We start from the raw sequence: 15799 nt of genomic DNA, 5'->3' as shown, positions 1-15799 counted from the left end.
TGAGGCAAAATGTGATTAGTCAGACAGGGGCCAAGTCATCTCACTCCTCTTCATCGCACATTACATTGTTTTCTACAAATCACGCTGACTCCTTACTGAGACATCTCCAATTAAGGCAAAGATATACACCACAGCTGTGGAGACATTTGGACGATATGGCACACACTGCCTTTCATCCTCTTTGCACGTACCAAAAGTTTGCCATAGTATCTGAAAGAAATTACGTACTTAGAAGTCTGACTTTGCTGTAAGACTTGATACACTTGAACACTAAATTTGAATTTAGAACTGCTACACTGGGTAAACACCTGTATTTTCATCTAAGAATGGTAATAGCTAACTTTGATTTTCCTACAGGCCGAGCTAACTCAAGGCAAACACAGCAGGAAATAAGCAGAATAGCTCTCACTCTACTTATAGCTACGAAAGCTAAGCTACTCCCACACACAAGCTCAGTGGAGATCTCAGAGAGCAGTCATGTAGGGGCCCTCCTGCTGCCGATAAGCCTCCACTGGCCCCTATGTAGAGCCTACCCTGGAGAGAGGCCATTAGCCTGGCTGCAGCTCCTTCCTGGATAAGCTGCAGCTTACCAGCCTGCGAGCCGCAGGGCAACTTTTTATTGTCCTTTCAAAACTTTATGCGTGAGTGTGGGGCGATAGCTCAGGAGGGGGTGAGTGCTGGAGCCTGCAACCCAGTGTGTGTGTGTGTGTACTCCAGTTGTGCCCTCCCAGCACTTCCTGCACTAACGGCCAGTCCCACGGTAGGGAAGGCAAGCTCTATCCGACCAGAACAATGCCAAAAAAAGGCTGTCATAAAAACAAACTACCATGCTCTGGTTAGCACGGGGAAAAGGAGGGTAGGGGCCTACTTTCCTTTACACACCCCCTACTGCACTGCATCTGGATCATTATTCCCATGCACACAATCTTAGTTATGCTGGGTACAAGCCAGTATTTTTTTAAGTGTTATCTTTGCTGCTAGCCTGTACACATTTACATACACTATCTAGGACATAATAACAAATGGAAACAGCAAGAAGCAGCTGAATATGCATACTCTATGCACACACACAACAATGTTGCCACTGACAGTAAACAATGGGAACCTCCGCATCCACAATGGCTCCAAGCATCACTGACGTATCACCGAGACCTGAATAACAAAAGAAGGGAACAACTCCACTGGTCCTCTCTACACAAAACATCGTCCAGTCAACTGAGCCAGAAAACATTTGCTGAGTTGGAACAAGTAAAATAACAAACATCTGACTAACAGGCAAGTCGGGGGCCTCAGGAAACACACAAAATAACCTACACGGTGTCCCCGAAACACAGTTGGCTTACTGACCATGTTTTTGTTTTGGCCGAGCATATTACTATCTCTCCCCAATCCAGCTTTACAATTTCTGCCTCAGCCAAGCATGGACAGGCCCAATAAGCAGCATCAGATAGGATAGATGGGTCCATCTGCTATCTGAAAAGGAAATTACTAAATAAGTATCAAATATAATGGAGATTTCTTACCCTGAGCCTCTCTTCAACTCAGGAGATGAAAAACAGACAAATTGGAAGGCCAAAAGCACTGCACGTGGATGGATACTGATTTATGTAGCTTACTATGAATGTAGATGGGAATAGCAAATGTTCCTGCATTGACAAGCAATTAAAGAAATACACTATTGCCAAAAGTATTCGTTCATCTGCCTTCACACACATATGAACTTGAGTGACATCTCATTCTTAATCCATAGGGTTTAAAATGATGGTCGCTCACCCTTTGTGACTATAACAGCTTCAACTCTTCTGGGAAGGCTTTCCACAAGGTTTAGGAGTGTTTATGGGAATTTTTGACCATTTTTCCAGAGGCACATTTGTGAGGTCAGACACTGATGTTGGATGAGAAGGCCTGGCTCACAGTCTCCGCTCTAATTCATCCCAAAGGTGTTCTGACAGGTTGAGGTCAGGACTCTGTGCAGGCCAGTCAAGTTCTTCCACACCAAACTTGCTCATCCATTTATGGACTTGCTTTGTGCACTAGTGTGCAGTCATGTTGGAACAGGAAGGGCCCATCCCCAAACTGCAACAATTCATCAAATAACTTGATTATAAAAAATCCTCGACACAAATTTTTTGCTTCAGTGCTTCATTTAATCTACAACTCAGTAGCGCTGTCACCATGTAAGTGACTAAAAACAGACCTGTTTTACACAGAGCAAACCTACAGTGAAGCTACAGAAGATGAACTGTTAACTTAGTCGGATGCAAGCAGGGGTGAGTCTAAAGGGGGACATGGGGTGTACTAGACCATATTTATTTCAAGGCTTTAGAAACATTATTTTGCAGATTTAAATTAATATGAACATTTAATTAAATTGTATTACTATTTAACAATAGCCAGTAAAACTGAACCACTAACCCGGTATCGTTAGGTTGGACACTGACTTATTAACATTAATTATTAACATGCAAACCATCAGAGCGTCTGTTTTCTGCAGCAGGAAACGTCGCATCAAAGCACGGGACAAACCTCAGCTCTGAGAATGGTGATATGCTCGCTTTTCTTCATGCTCCTTTAAAGGCTTATACACACACACACACACACAGACACACACACACACACACACAGACACACACACACACACACACACACACACACACACACACACACACACACACACACACACACACACACACACCAAATCAACCTCTTCCAAGAGATAAAACACTGTCAGAAAGCTTTTCTTGCTTCCTCTCAACATACGTCTGTGTAGGTTCTCAGTCATCCAGGTCATACTAGTCTCTGGAGCTTGAAAAAAGGTGGCTGGACTTCTTTAAGTTACTGGAAGAAGAAACTTAAAAGAAGTCCAGTCGCCTTTTTGCATTTAAGAACATTCTTTTCTAAAATATTTTAATATGGCACATAAATGAAAGGGTTTAGTTTTTTGACAGATGTTGCTGCTATTAAAAACTGCAATTTCTAAAACAGAAAACAATGAGTAGTTTGTTTTAAAAGACCTGTTTTTTCTCCTTTGAATTTTCTTATTGCTCATTAGTAAGACAAAGGTATTTCATATGGGAGAATACTTGATTAGTAAAATAATCAATAGTTGCAGCCCTAATTACATAAATTAATAACGGTTTCAGGTTTCTCTGGTTTATTGGTCACGATATATTTGACAGAAATCAGTAAAAGAGCAAAGTAGTCCATTAACTTAGTTTAGCAGAATATCTGCATAAACAGGAAACAGTTAACCTAGCTTAGTGAGAGCGCAGCAAACGTGCAAAGAGCCTCTGGAGCCTAATCTTTATGATTACAGCTTGCTTTGTTTTACTCTGAACAAAAATCTGGGTTATAATTGGAAACCAAACATTTAACTTTTGGACTAAGCCAGGCTTTTGTGTTAGTTTCTAGTTTTTAAGCCAATCTTTCTGGTTTGGAGGAGTATTTTGTTTTTTACTCAGGTCAAACATTAAAGTGAAAAGACGAAAGGTGATTTAAGTGACTGTGAACGTGGTGTGGTTGTTGGTGCCAGACGAGCTGGTCTGACTATTTCAGAAGCTGCTGATCTACTGAGATTTTCCTACATAATCATCTCTAGAGTTTACAGAGAATGGTCTATAGAGAAGGTATTTTTTGACGTATACAACATGAACGCTTGGCTCTCTCCTGTCTTGTATCAGTGGTTCAGGCTGCCTGTAGTGGTGTAATGGTGTGGGGGATATTTTCTTGGACCAATTTGGGCCCCTTAGCACCAAATAAACACAGTTTGAATGTCACAGCCTACCTGAGAATCTTTGCTGACCATGTCCATCCCTTTATGACCACAGTGTACCCCATCACCCTCAAACTGGTTTGTTAAACATGACAGTGAGTTAACTGCGGTCAAATGGCCTCCACAGTCACCAGATCTCAATCCAACAGAGCACCTTTGGGATGTCGTGAAACAGGAGATTCTCATCATGGATGTGCAGTAACTGTGTGATGCTGTCATGTCAACATGGACCAAAATCTCTGAGGAATGTTTCCAGCTCCTTGTTGAATCTGTGCCACAAAGAAGTAAAGCAGTTCTGAAGGAAAAAGGGGGTCAAACCCAGTACTAGCAAAGTGTACCTGGTAAAGTGTCTGTGTGAGTGTATATCAGTCATAATGAGATTAAGTCTAAATAGCAAACATTAATTCTTCATTGATCATAGTTATAGTGTGTCTTAATACCTAAATGTTCCCACAGTGTAACCCATAGGCTTCCACATTTATACTGAGTGGCCTGCACTGCAAACCAAAGATGAAAAGGAATTTCAAAAGTTGTGATATTTCCAGCCTTTTCAGCAAGAGAATCCTGAGTCTTGACAGGAGGAAGATATGGAGAGGACTGGAGAGATACGGAGAAGAGAGAGAGTAGGCAGGAGAGAATGAGCAGCACAAAACCACAGAGGGCAGAAATGAGGCCTGAGAGAATGAGAAAAAGGAGAAAAAGAAAGTGTGAGGGAGGAAGACGAGCATATATCAAAAAGAGAAAGGCCTAAATCAGAGAGGGAAGAAGGGATGAAGAGAAAGATGAAGACTGGGGACAGATAACCCCGTCGCAGGAGCTCATGTCCATAAATATTCTAGTGCAGTAACATGCAAAATAGCATGTTTGGCTTTATATCTGTGATATAATTCATTAGGTTTGGATATTTCTAAACTGCTAATATGCACATTTTCTAGTTTTATCAATGTGAATGCCATGATATGATTGGGAAGTAGCAGGGAAGAATCTGTCATGTTGAATATTCTTCCTGTTCAAAGGTGATGAAGTAAAGCAACCTCATTTGATGATATTCCCTAAGAAAGGCAGGAAAAAGACGTTTCCTCACTCAGTGGTACCATTCTTGGCCGTGGCTTGAATATTTCCTGTGACTGTCTGAGAAATACAGCTGTCCTCAGTATTACGAGATGTGTTTGCGAAACATGTTGCAGCACTGCATAAACAACTGTAGCTTTAAGCTGCCTTAAAAAAATGTCAGCTGTTCAGTCTTTTCTATGAACTCCAGGCTGTTGCTCCTGTTGTCCATCATTAGGGAAGCTGGGAAAACGTGGGTTGACATATTACATCAATTATCACTGTAAAAGTATGTTTGTGAAACTTTTGGTGACTCTGTAGAAGTAGATTTTTTTCCACGCTATTCTTTAAAATAATCTTTACAACAGAGATACACACTCCTCTGTTGCTGTCGGGCAAACGTACTATTTATTTATTTATTTTTTATTGAAACCCTGCTATATCGTAAGTAAGTAAAATTCCATTTAACCTTGTAGCTCCAAGTGTCCTGTTTTACATAAAACTTGGACAGAAACCCAGTTATTGTTAGATCGAAAGATGCATACACAAATAGCGTAGCTAGCAGGCACCAGATGGCCAATAGTGGTCAGCTGGTAACAAACAAGCGGTCAGGGCTCTCCTCCACCTCCATTCTGCCCGGCATAAATAATGCAGAGGACTCTAGCCACCGACAGAAACTCCGGCGAACTCCTCTGAAAGCCTTGAGTAACTCTCCAAGCGAGTCCCGAAAAAGGCGTCATTTTGCTGTGCTGAAAAAAGAAGGGCGAACCCTTGTGTCATACTAGGGAGCTATGGATTACTCGCCATCTGTTCATTCATTTGTTTCAGACAACAGTAATTAGATTTGGGTGATGACTGCACTGTATTCTGCCAGCTTTAAAATTGCATTGATCAGACCGACGGGGGGTGGGCTGGGGTGGGGGGGAATTACAGATCAGGATGAAAAGCTTTGATAAACAAAACTTCCATATTGTAAAAATGATGAAGATTTGGTGCAGACAGCTATACAAGCTCCACATATTTGCCTCCAGGACCAACATTCTGCTCCATATTAGATTTTTCCACCAGTCTGACTTTCCTGGAAACACTTTTCTTCCCTCAGGGCTTATTTATTTATTGATTGCCCCGAAGGGGGAGGGGCTGCATCATTCATGGAGGGTGACATGTATTTATTATTCCTTTGTATTCTGTATTCTGAAAGAAGTGCATTTTTGGCAATGTTGTTAATTTTTTGACAATAATGTTGGTAAGACTTCATTTATTTTACCTGGATTGATTTTGAGAGATGAAAGAAAGATCTATAATGGTTGCTCCCGCACCATTCAAGGTACCGGCACAACTATTAGAGCCACAAAAAGGATTACACTAGTATCCTAGCATAGTTTTCATTCACAGTAGGCTGAATGTGCACTTGTCTGTTCAATTAAAGTTGAGCTATATAAGTGGTAAGGGTTTACACTTTGGCAATGCAAAAATGACCTCATTATGCTACTCGAATTGAGCCGAAACGAGTGAGGGAGAGTTCGAGGGGGGAAAAAATTATGTGCGCATAAGTGGGCGAGCCAGATAGAGGATGAGAGAGAAAGCTCAAAGGGAAGGCGAAGTTGCAGAAGAGCAAAAGCTTCTCGTCTCGGAACAGCTGCAATCACAGCCAAAACCCCCCTGGATCCGTCCTTGCTGCCTAACGGAAACTTCTCAGCGGGCCTTAAAGCAACTGAGACGGAGGCTGGAGGTTGTGCAGTGGTGTGTGTGCGATTCAGCACGAGCACAATTTGTGTTCTGCATTACAGAAAGAGTGCCATCTGTAGCACTTTAACAATAAATTCCGACCACATCGATTTAAAGAAACACGAGAATTTGCTGAAACAACTGACATCCTCCAGTGTGGTTGCATAGTGTGACAGTCACGTAGTCACGTTTAGAAGAAATGTAAATAAAGAAGTTCCAAACTCTGCTGCACTCACACGGCATGCTCAACTGTTTTTATTACTCACTGGTGCAAAAATGACATGCTTTATGGCAATTAGAATATTGAATCTAGTATTTAGATTAGAAATTGAACAACATGTTTTGCAACACATTCCAGAGATAGGCAGTGCGTTACCTTACACAGCGAAAATTTGAAAAGTGTGGCAAAAACCGTAATTGGAGAAAGTTCGCTTTCCATTAAAAGTTGTGCCTCACTAATGCAACCGACACATTTTAAAAAGCACAGCTTTACCTCTGAGGGCGAACGCTCTCCGTTTGCGTCACACTTTTCACAGTTTCACTCTGCTTGGTGAGTAGTTTGCAAGTGTTTGCAGACAAGTTAGCAACTTCCTTGCAAACTACTGGCGACTACGGCAGCGCACTAGCAGCCAAAGCAATCAAAAAGTTTTTAGTGCAGAACTTTATACCGCTTTGCAACCAAATTTGTGCTAGCGAGTGCTAACAACGTCCAGCAGCCACTCGCCAATCCCAATAAAATTTTTCCACTCTTAGCTAGATAGCTAGCATTTGACATCACCATATGCGTTGATCAGTATCCTCCTTCCGGATTACCATTTTTTGGTGGTCCCCTCCCCTCCTCTATATATCCAAAATGGACACCAAACAGAGTAAGAAGTGTACAGCGTTCCCCTTTCAGCTTTTTTAATTTTAATGAATGCACCAGCTGGGTACTTATAATGCACTTCATCTAGCAGTACTTATGCACTCAAAACAGGGGAATGGCAGAGTGGAAGTCCAGAAGTACATAATTTGAGACATACGCATTAGACAAAAACAACAGAAAAACTTTGAACGCATAAAATTTGATTATGTTTAATTATAAGTGCTCAGCTCTTGCGATTAATGTGCTAATGACATGCTAATGTGTAAGAGTATGCTAATGTTTGAGTTGCATGTGTGTGAGTGATGTCATTCATAGCACAATAACAGCTACAAACACTCACACATACACGCACACTGCCTTATCCATACAGCATAAGGTTTACATAACTTTGACTCCTGACCCCTGACACGTGCCACAATGTTCTTGTAAACCAGCCTTTTCCCTTCCTTCTTCTCTAACCATCAGCCTGTCCAGCCCTGCCCTGCCACCCGTTGTTCCCCTCCAGCACACACACATATACAACAAGACCCATTTGCTTCAGCTCTCCAGACCTTGCATCTGGCCTACCATGAACCATATCTCTGTTCAACACAGGAGGAGCTTTAAAACACAAACAAACAATCAGTGTGATTATGTTTGAGCTGCTTTAGAACACAGAGGGCATGGCTCAAGATGTGAACTCCCTTCACCTCAGCAGGAAATGCAGTCTGGTGTGAAACAGCAAAAACAAAATCTGTTTCTGCAAGAGACTTTTTTGTTTGTTTGTTTGTTTTAAGGAAAGAAAGGCAGATAGACTAAATTGGTCATAGGATTAAAGGATGTTTTGAGAGAAAAAAAAAAAAAGCCGACTGTGGGAAGCTGGCACATCAACTGTTGCTCAGTAAAAGACGTGAAGCCTCTGAGGAAATTATGATGCGCAGATTCAGATCCATAAAGCAGTGTGACGCCACGGCCGGGGTGAACACAGGCTGTGTGTGTGTGTGTGTGTGTGTTCTTGTATGCAAAATGAGTTACATAATCAGCAATGATTCCATTTTTGTTTGATTTTACTGTGCGTTTAGCTGCCTGTCTTGTGGGCTACAGTATACGTCGCGCTGACGTGATGCATGCGACACTGAGGTGACAATTAAACACACACAAACAGGCAGGCAGGCACAGGGCAGACAGGAGACATCTGGCTCTGTCACGACGTATGAGCTATGGCGCAGCGTTGACCCTCATGTGTGAAAACTATCCAGGATTAGTTCTTTTGACTCACAACAACTCAAAAAAATTACTTTTTCCCCCCCTGCTTTTTGCAGCTTTCTGATTAGAAACAAAAGAACTACTGCAACACACTTCTTGAGGAAACTTTTTTCTTTACTTTGATCAGTCAAGGTGAATCTATCATGAAAATAAGAGAATCGGTTGCAACCTTGTACTATAGTAGCATGCCAGCATGAATGACACAAAACCTAGAGAAGATGGGAGCGCACACAAACACACACACACGAGCTAAAAGTTTGGAGAGATTCCACATCTGTCATGCTTATACTCACAACACCACAAAGACAAATATCAAACGAAGCTGTGCACGTGCCTGGAGAGGCAGAGCCATTTACATGTGTGCCTTCAGCCTGCAGTGTGACTGTGTGCCATTTCACTGCATGTGTATGAGGAGCAGCTTTAGGACCGTATGAGAGGATATAGGAAGGAGGCTGGCTGTCAGGATGTGGAGTCCATTGTCTGTCCGACAATGAAGAGATTGAGTCGGCAGGAGTCCTGTGGCTCTCTCAATAGAGGCATTAACATCTGGGGCTAGGGGGCTCCCGTGTGTGTGTGTGTGTGTGTGTGTGTGTGTGTGTGTGCGTGTGTGTGTATGTGTATGTGAGTGAGTGAGAGAGAGAGAGAGAGTGTGTGTGTGTCTTTGTTGCAAACACCCTGGATAAAAGTGGATTTTCAAGCTTTTTTTAAAGACTGGGAATAATGCAGATGTCAGGAGGAATCATTCAACAACCAAACAGGTTTAGAAAGATCTCTCTCCCTGTAACCTGCTTCACTGCTGCATAATCTGTGCATTACTGCGCGCGTGCCTGTATTGAGGATTACGCGTATTTTTTTATTCTTTGCAAAGTCTGTGAACTTGATTTATTACAAATTAAAAGGTGGGTGAATTGAATTTTTGGCAGGCTTATCCACTGCTACATCCCTCTACGCGGCAAATGTCAACTTGCTAACGCTGATTTCTACTCGTTTATTGCTTTCATTAATCTTTGCAAATGACACGGTGACACACACAGACGCACGATGTGCCGAGCGACCCACCCACCTGTGGTATGAAACAGAGATCCTCCTGAGACTGTTACACACATATCACAGCAGAAAGCAGATCCTCAAGCATGATAACACTCCTCAAACCTATCTTCTCCATCCCACATGGCAACAACTCTTCTAAACTACCACCTTTTTACACCAACCCTCACTTTGCTCGCTGTCCAGTGTGGACACATGCCCCTCCTTCCGCCTTCCAACTCTCCTCCTCCTCAGTAATTACAATAATCACTCAAGTGAAGCTAATGCTTTCTTCATTAAAGCAAAAAAAAAAAAAAAAAAAACGGAAGAAAGAAAGAAAAAAAAAATCTGGAGAAGAACAAGGAGGAAACCACTCCAAAGTAATATCCCAAGCCAGTGGATTACTGTCACATAAGAGCTTAATTTCTGAGTGTTAACTGAGGGATACAGGCAGCAGTTGAAGGGGACTCGATTCTTTCTTTCTGTTTTTGCCATCTGAAACTTAAAAGCTCTTCAGAAATCTAAAAATCCATGCATGTGCACAAGTGCAGAAAACTTTGAAATCTCTTCTCAGGAAGACAACAGTAGCCACAAAGTAAGTTAGGATTATAAGAAGATGCTGTATGGATATGTTATTAAACAAGCAAAACACTATCAAGCAAAGAAAAGAAAAGATGCATAAAAGTTTTTCTTATAAGGCACCAGACACATTCAGAACTTAAGACACTGTATTACACGCAGATACTGCCTCCCCCACGGAGTGATCAATCTCACACTAATGCAGCAGTGAACACTGAGAGGTCAGCTCCGTATTGTGCATTTTACACCACAGTAGCATTGCTGGAGTGTGAGTTTGGAGATGCAGCAGCAGCACATTACAGTAGATGCACAGACATACAGTGAAACCCCGGAGTTGATTCCCTTCCAACTGCTCCTGACCGCAGTGCGCCGTGTTTACACAGCGCGAAAAGGAGATAAAGTTGCATCACATTGAGCCCCAAACGGGCAACCTAAAACACCCAAATTATTTGTCTAGACTAATACATTGTACCTTCGATCGTCCTGTTTTTAAGAAAAAAAAAAAAAAAAAAAAACCCGTGGGGTTCATGGCAACAGTTGGAGATTCAGACGCTCCGGGGTTTGGATGTTTTCTACCTCTGCTTCCTTCGTGTGCTTCCAGCCGCCTCACAGCGCTGGAAACAGCATTACGAGAAATAACGAGCGCACATTTACCTTATTATTACGGTGACGGCGGTGATGATCACAGGCAATGCGCCCTGCGCTTTCCCCCTCTCTGTCTTCCTCTGACGACTGGAGCCAGTATCCGTTTCTGCCTCTCTCTCCTTTCTCCGTTATCTCACGTTTGTGTTTGAATTTGAGTTATAAATTATTCCACATCCTCATCAATTTCTGATGATTTCGCTCGCAGTTTCTCTCTCTTTCTGTCTCCTGTTGTGTCCTCTATGGTTTTTTAAAAAATTGTTTGGACTATAAGGCATATCAAGCCATATGATCCTGTCATTCAGTTTTTCACACAGAAGAACTGGCTCTCCGCGCAACTCCCTCCCTGGGCTTTGTAACACGAAACCAGGGGAGGAGGAGGAGGAGGAGGAGGAGAAAAATGAGGGCAAAAAAGCAAAGAAAGAAAAGAAAGCGTGAATTGAATCCACTATCTGGGACCAACTAAAAAGGATCTACCCGTCTCCCTATCTCAGAAGTTTCAGCAGTCCGTACCAAGCAGATATATCAGAGTGGTCGTCGCGCTGCGTCTCTGTGCCAATCTCCACTGGAAATGATGTATATGGGAGTGTGTGTGTGTGTGTGGTGCGTGGCGCTGCAGCGTGTGTGCGCCCCCAGCCTACTTCTGCAGTACGCATCACAGCGGGGACCTGGGAGGATTAAAAAGAAAAAAAAAAAAAACCACAACAAAAAAACCCCGCACACAATCAGGTCTCCACCCTCAAGCAAGGGTCCCGACATCGAAGAGGGACCCCAGCAACCATTAAATTAACTGATGAAGACCGGTCATTGTGTGGAACGTGAAGGGTTTTTATTTATTTACATTCTTTTTTAAAGCGCTCCCCAACCTGGGCTCTGACCTGGGATATCCAGACCCCCCCCCCCCCCTCCCCCCCCACACACACACACACACACACAGACACAGACACAGGCACGGGCACATGGGTAGGGTGGGGTGCAATGGCTGTTTGTCACTGACCACCAAGCTTGACATCTCTCCAGCTGACTCTGTCTGGACAGGAAACGAGGAGAGAGATTAATGGAGCATAATACAGTTATTATTGCCTTTACTGTCAGATAACTTAACCTGTGTTTATTTCGATGTATTCATCTTCTCCTTGTCTCATGAAAAAAGCAAAACTAAAAAAAGCAATCTCATTTTTTTTGAAAAGTTTGCAGTCTTCAGCATCCTCTCCTCACACTTTCATGATGTGTTTATTGATTGTTTTCAAAACTCAAAATGAAGCGTACCTGCTGCCATTATAACAAATGTTTGGCCTCAGCTGAAGAAGATAGATATATTAAGTATGATATTAAGTGTTGGAGGCAGTACTGGAATCGTAAGTTAAAGCAACAATATCCCCTCGTCATTTATAGTTTAGCCATTAGCCTAGTTCGTTTTGAAGCCAATCAGTGTCCATTGTATGCAATAAACATCAGGCTTTGAGGGCATCATGGACTTTTTTAGTGAAGTGTTCTTGACCAGTTATGGCCCCGATGTCACAGGGCAGGAGGTAGGGTACAGCTTGGACAGTTCACAGTGGCATTTTAACCAGAGACCACAGGAAGTCAGTGACACTCAGCAATGCCAAGAGATGAAGTGAAACATTTGACGATGTGAAACAGGTCCAGAGAATTGAAGTAACTACCAATGAGAGCAAAGAATACCATTGATTGACATGTGGCAATGGTAAATACATAAAAGGGTTACCAAGGCAACTGGAGCCTTGAACGTCAGAGCGACCAACTATGGGCTACAAAGCGATACGTGATGAGCGAAACTCTTCCTGTATGGGTGCTCTTTATCGAGCATGTTCTTTGAATGTGGGTGAACGCTGAAGTTCCTAGAAGAAACCCGTGGGAGAACGTACCAGCTCATGGTGGTAAGGACATGGAAAGGACCCGGCTGACCAGGGGGTTCAGACCAGGAACTGCATTTATGTGATGCAACAGTGCTAGCCATGCTCCACCACACAGAATGTATTGATGTTTTGGAGGGATAGTGAAGTTTGGCTAGTTGAAGTATGATATGTGACCCTGTGGCTAGCTACAGAGGTACTATATCTTTAGGCTAATATAAAGACAGCAGCACAGGTGATGTGTTCAAGACGTTTAAGGGTGAGGGTTGTACTTTTCTCAATGAAAGTCAACACACATGAGTGTCAGTGAGTGTCCAGGCCCAAGTACCATCATATGGTAGAAAGAAGACACCATTTGAGCCTAATGTCACTGGATATAGGTCACTGTGTGATCAACATTTTTGGAGCTTATTTGCCTTGTTTGTCATTTTGGATTTCACTTACTTAGTGTGTTATCCAGCAAATAAGTAGCGGGCAAATGAAAACAACTTTTATCTTTTGCATTCTTTTTAAAGCAAATAAACTCTCCTAAGAAGTTAAGATTCTGCTAAGAGTCTGCAAAAGCTGCAGCGCTGCTAGCATCAGGATGTGAAGCTTGAGTCATGGGGGCTGCCATTAGACATCTGCCCACATCTGCTGCCAGTGCTGAGCACTCCTCAGTTGTTTGATGCTTGAATGCATATCTCAGGAGTATGATGACTGACAAAAGACTGAGAGGACTTGCACTGATGAACATCTATCATCATATAGCAGCCATTTTGTTTGACAATGGGGGAACGCAGGAAAATGATTTCATGTTATTGTGCCATCGGCTGTTTTCGGTTATCTATCGCAGGAGCTTGGTTTGGTTTTGTTGTTGCATCTACTTTGTGCCTTTGTGCCTGTTTTTATGATGTTTCTGCTGATAAATGTGAGGCTATAGCTTAATTGCACATTTTTTCTCTGGGCTATATCCAATATCTTATGTTGTGGACTTTAGTTGGCTGTTTGTCTGTTGTGTTGGCTGCTACTCTAATTAGATTTCTAGGGTCTGTTGTATTGGTAAGATTAGCGCAGTTTTAAAGCATGAATCACTGTACTATGAATTTAAGTTTATGTGAATAGTGTTAATAAAAGCTGTACAGATGTAGAATGACAATAGAATATTTTTTTTTGGGACTGATGCCTATTCCAAAAAGAAGGAACACAGCACTGCAGCACATTGAAAAATGAGAGCCTCTGCCAACGCTGGACCTGGAAACAGTGTTGATACATCATCACTTAACAAGCAGACTGATAAGAAGAAATTACACAGAATAAAATGAGTCAAAGCTATTGGGAAATACTGCTACAAATATTGCATTTAGTTGAGCCAGCTGACATTTTCTTCCTTCCTATATTTTTCATGATCACTTTTTTGAGGTAAAGGCTCTGTCTGTCTGTTGCATTCATTGCCATTTTTGAGTAGACTCATTTATTTTATGCTGATTGAAATAATTATTATGAAATAACTCCAATTTGTTATTGCAACATGCGCAATGAACTTGCTGGCTCTGAAATTATTGCTTCGAAGACAAGATCTGTGACCACTTGCAATAAGCGTTCATTTCAAAGCAACTGTTGGTGCGCCAAGATGGAGATAAAATAGGCAATAAGATGGAGTCTGCAATCGGCCTGTGATTGAATGGGGTCAGATTGAGAATTACATCCAACCTGTTTGTGATACTACAGCGATTAACTGTAGTAAATTGATGAAAATTGCGAATCTCTTGCCATCTATTGCAAATTTGTTACTGTCAGCATTATACAGAAATTCACATTAATTGCTTACATTCAGAGTCCGACCAGAACCTCATAGATTTGAAAGAGAAATTCCTCCACAATGAGCGACATTGTTGCTACAGTATGGCAATTTACCTACAAAATGCCATAAGCTTTCTGCAGCCTTGCTTTTAAATAGCCCCCCCCCCGTTGGCTGCCCCTCCCTGAGCCTGGTTCTGCTGGAGGTTTCTTCCTGTTAAAAGGGAGTTTTTCCTTCCCACTGTTACCAAGTGCTTGCACATAGGGGGTCATTTTGACTGTTGGGTTTTTCTGTAATTATTGTAGGGTCTTTACCTTACGATATAATGTGCCTTGAATTTACTGTTTGTTGCGACTTAGCACTATATAAAAAAAACTGATTTGAATTGAATTGAATATAACCAGAATAAAGCCAGTTGGCAACCAGCTCAGTCGAACCCCCTGCTGGGTTCACAGTCAGATGGGTCACGGTCGAGTTGTGGCCATCGGTGTAGACTGACTCAGATTAATTGTAGCATGTTTGCAGTCTATCTGCATTTATAAATTAGATGGCAGTTATTTGCAAAACCTTCACCAATCTGTCCGAGAGTGATTGCAGTCAGTGCGAGTCGTTCTACGATTGTTTGGAGACAGGTTGCCTCCCACCAGACAACCTTTTGTTGGGAACACCCTTCCTGTACGTTTACAAAGCTTGGATGGATGGATGGATACTCTATTCAGAGCCACAGACTAGATTTAACATCGTTTTGTTTTTGTAACGCAGTTACATGTTACATTGTTGCAAACTGAACCTAATGTGTAAAATGAGCAGGCTACCTCTGTAATAACTAGCTGTGCAGCAACACTTAGACTGGAGAAACAGTCTGCATGTAAAACACACAAACACCAGCAACAGCGCAGAAACAGATCAAATGAGACACGTCCTGCAGTTTATTGTCCTGATGCATGCTGAGAGGTTTCCCTTCACGCCTGTGTCCACATGGTTTGGTGGAAACACACACAAGCTGCTAATTTTAGGTTGATTTAGTCTGAAAATAATCATATATATTTTTTTGACTGCACTGCGTTACTTTCTGTTATTATGACTGTACTCTTTTTAAGATGTCAAATATTGGAAAAATTTTCCTGAGCAGCACAAACAAACACACAAGACTCTAGATTATGACCTAAGAATTACACTTGCAGATTATAAAGCAAATATCAGAAAGTTAATCTCAGTGGATTAGCACAGGAAAT

The 15799-nt window shown here is 42.1% G+C and overlaps 1 protein-coding gene across 2 annotated transcripts in view; it reads right to left on the bottom strand.

Moving 5' to 3' along the window:
* sema4c (sema domain, immunoglobulin domain (Ig), transmembrane domain (TM) and short cytoplasmic domain, (semaphorin) 4C) overlaps positions 1 to 11432 on the bottom strand; it is a 108925-nt gene extending 97493 nt beyond the window's left edge. For both annotated transcript variants that reach the window (XM_030738259.1, XM_030738258.1), the window contains exon 1: positions 10920 to 11432. The gene's annotated coding sequence lies outside the window, so the exon portion shown is untranslated. The remainder of the gene's footprint in view (positions 1 to 10919) is intronic.
* Positions 11433 to 15799: the final 4367 nt, after the last annotated feature.

The sequence above is a fragment of the Archocentrus centrarchus genome, chromosome 9, assembly GCF_007364275.1.
Source record: "Archocentrus centrarchus isolate MPI-CPG fArcCen1 chromosome 9, fArcCen1, whole genome shotgun sequence".
NCBI lineage: Eukaryota > Metazoa > Chordata > Actinopteri > Cichliformes > Cichlidae > Archocentrus > Archocentrus centrarchus.
Note: the sequence above shows the minus strand (reverse complement) of the source record. Positions and strands in the feature narration are given on the sequence as shown.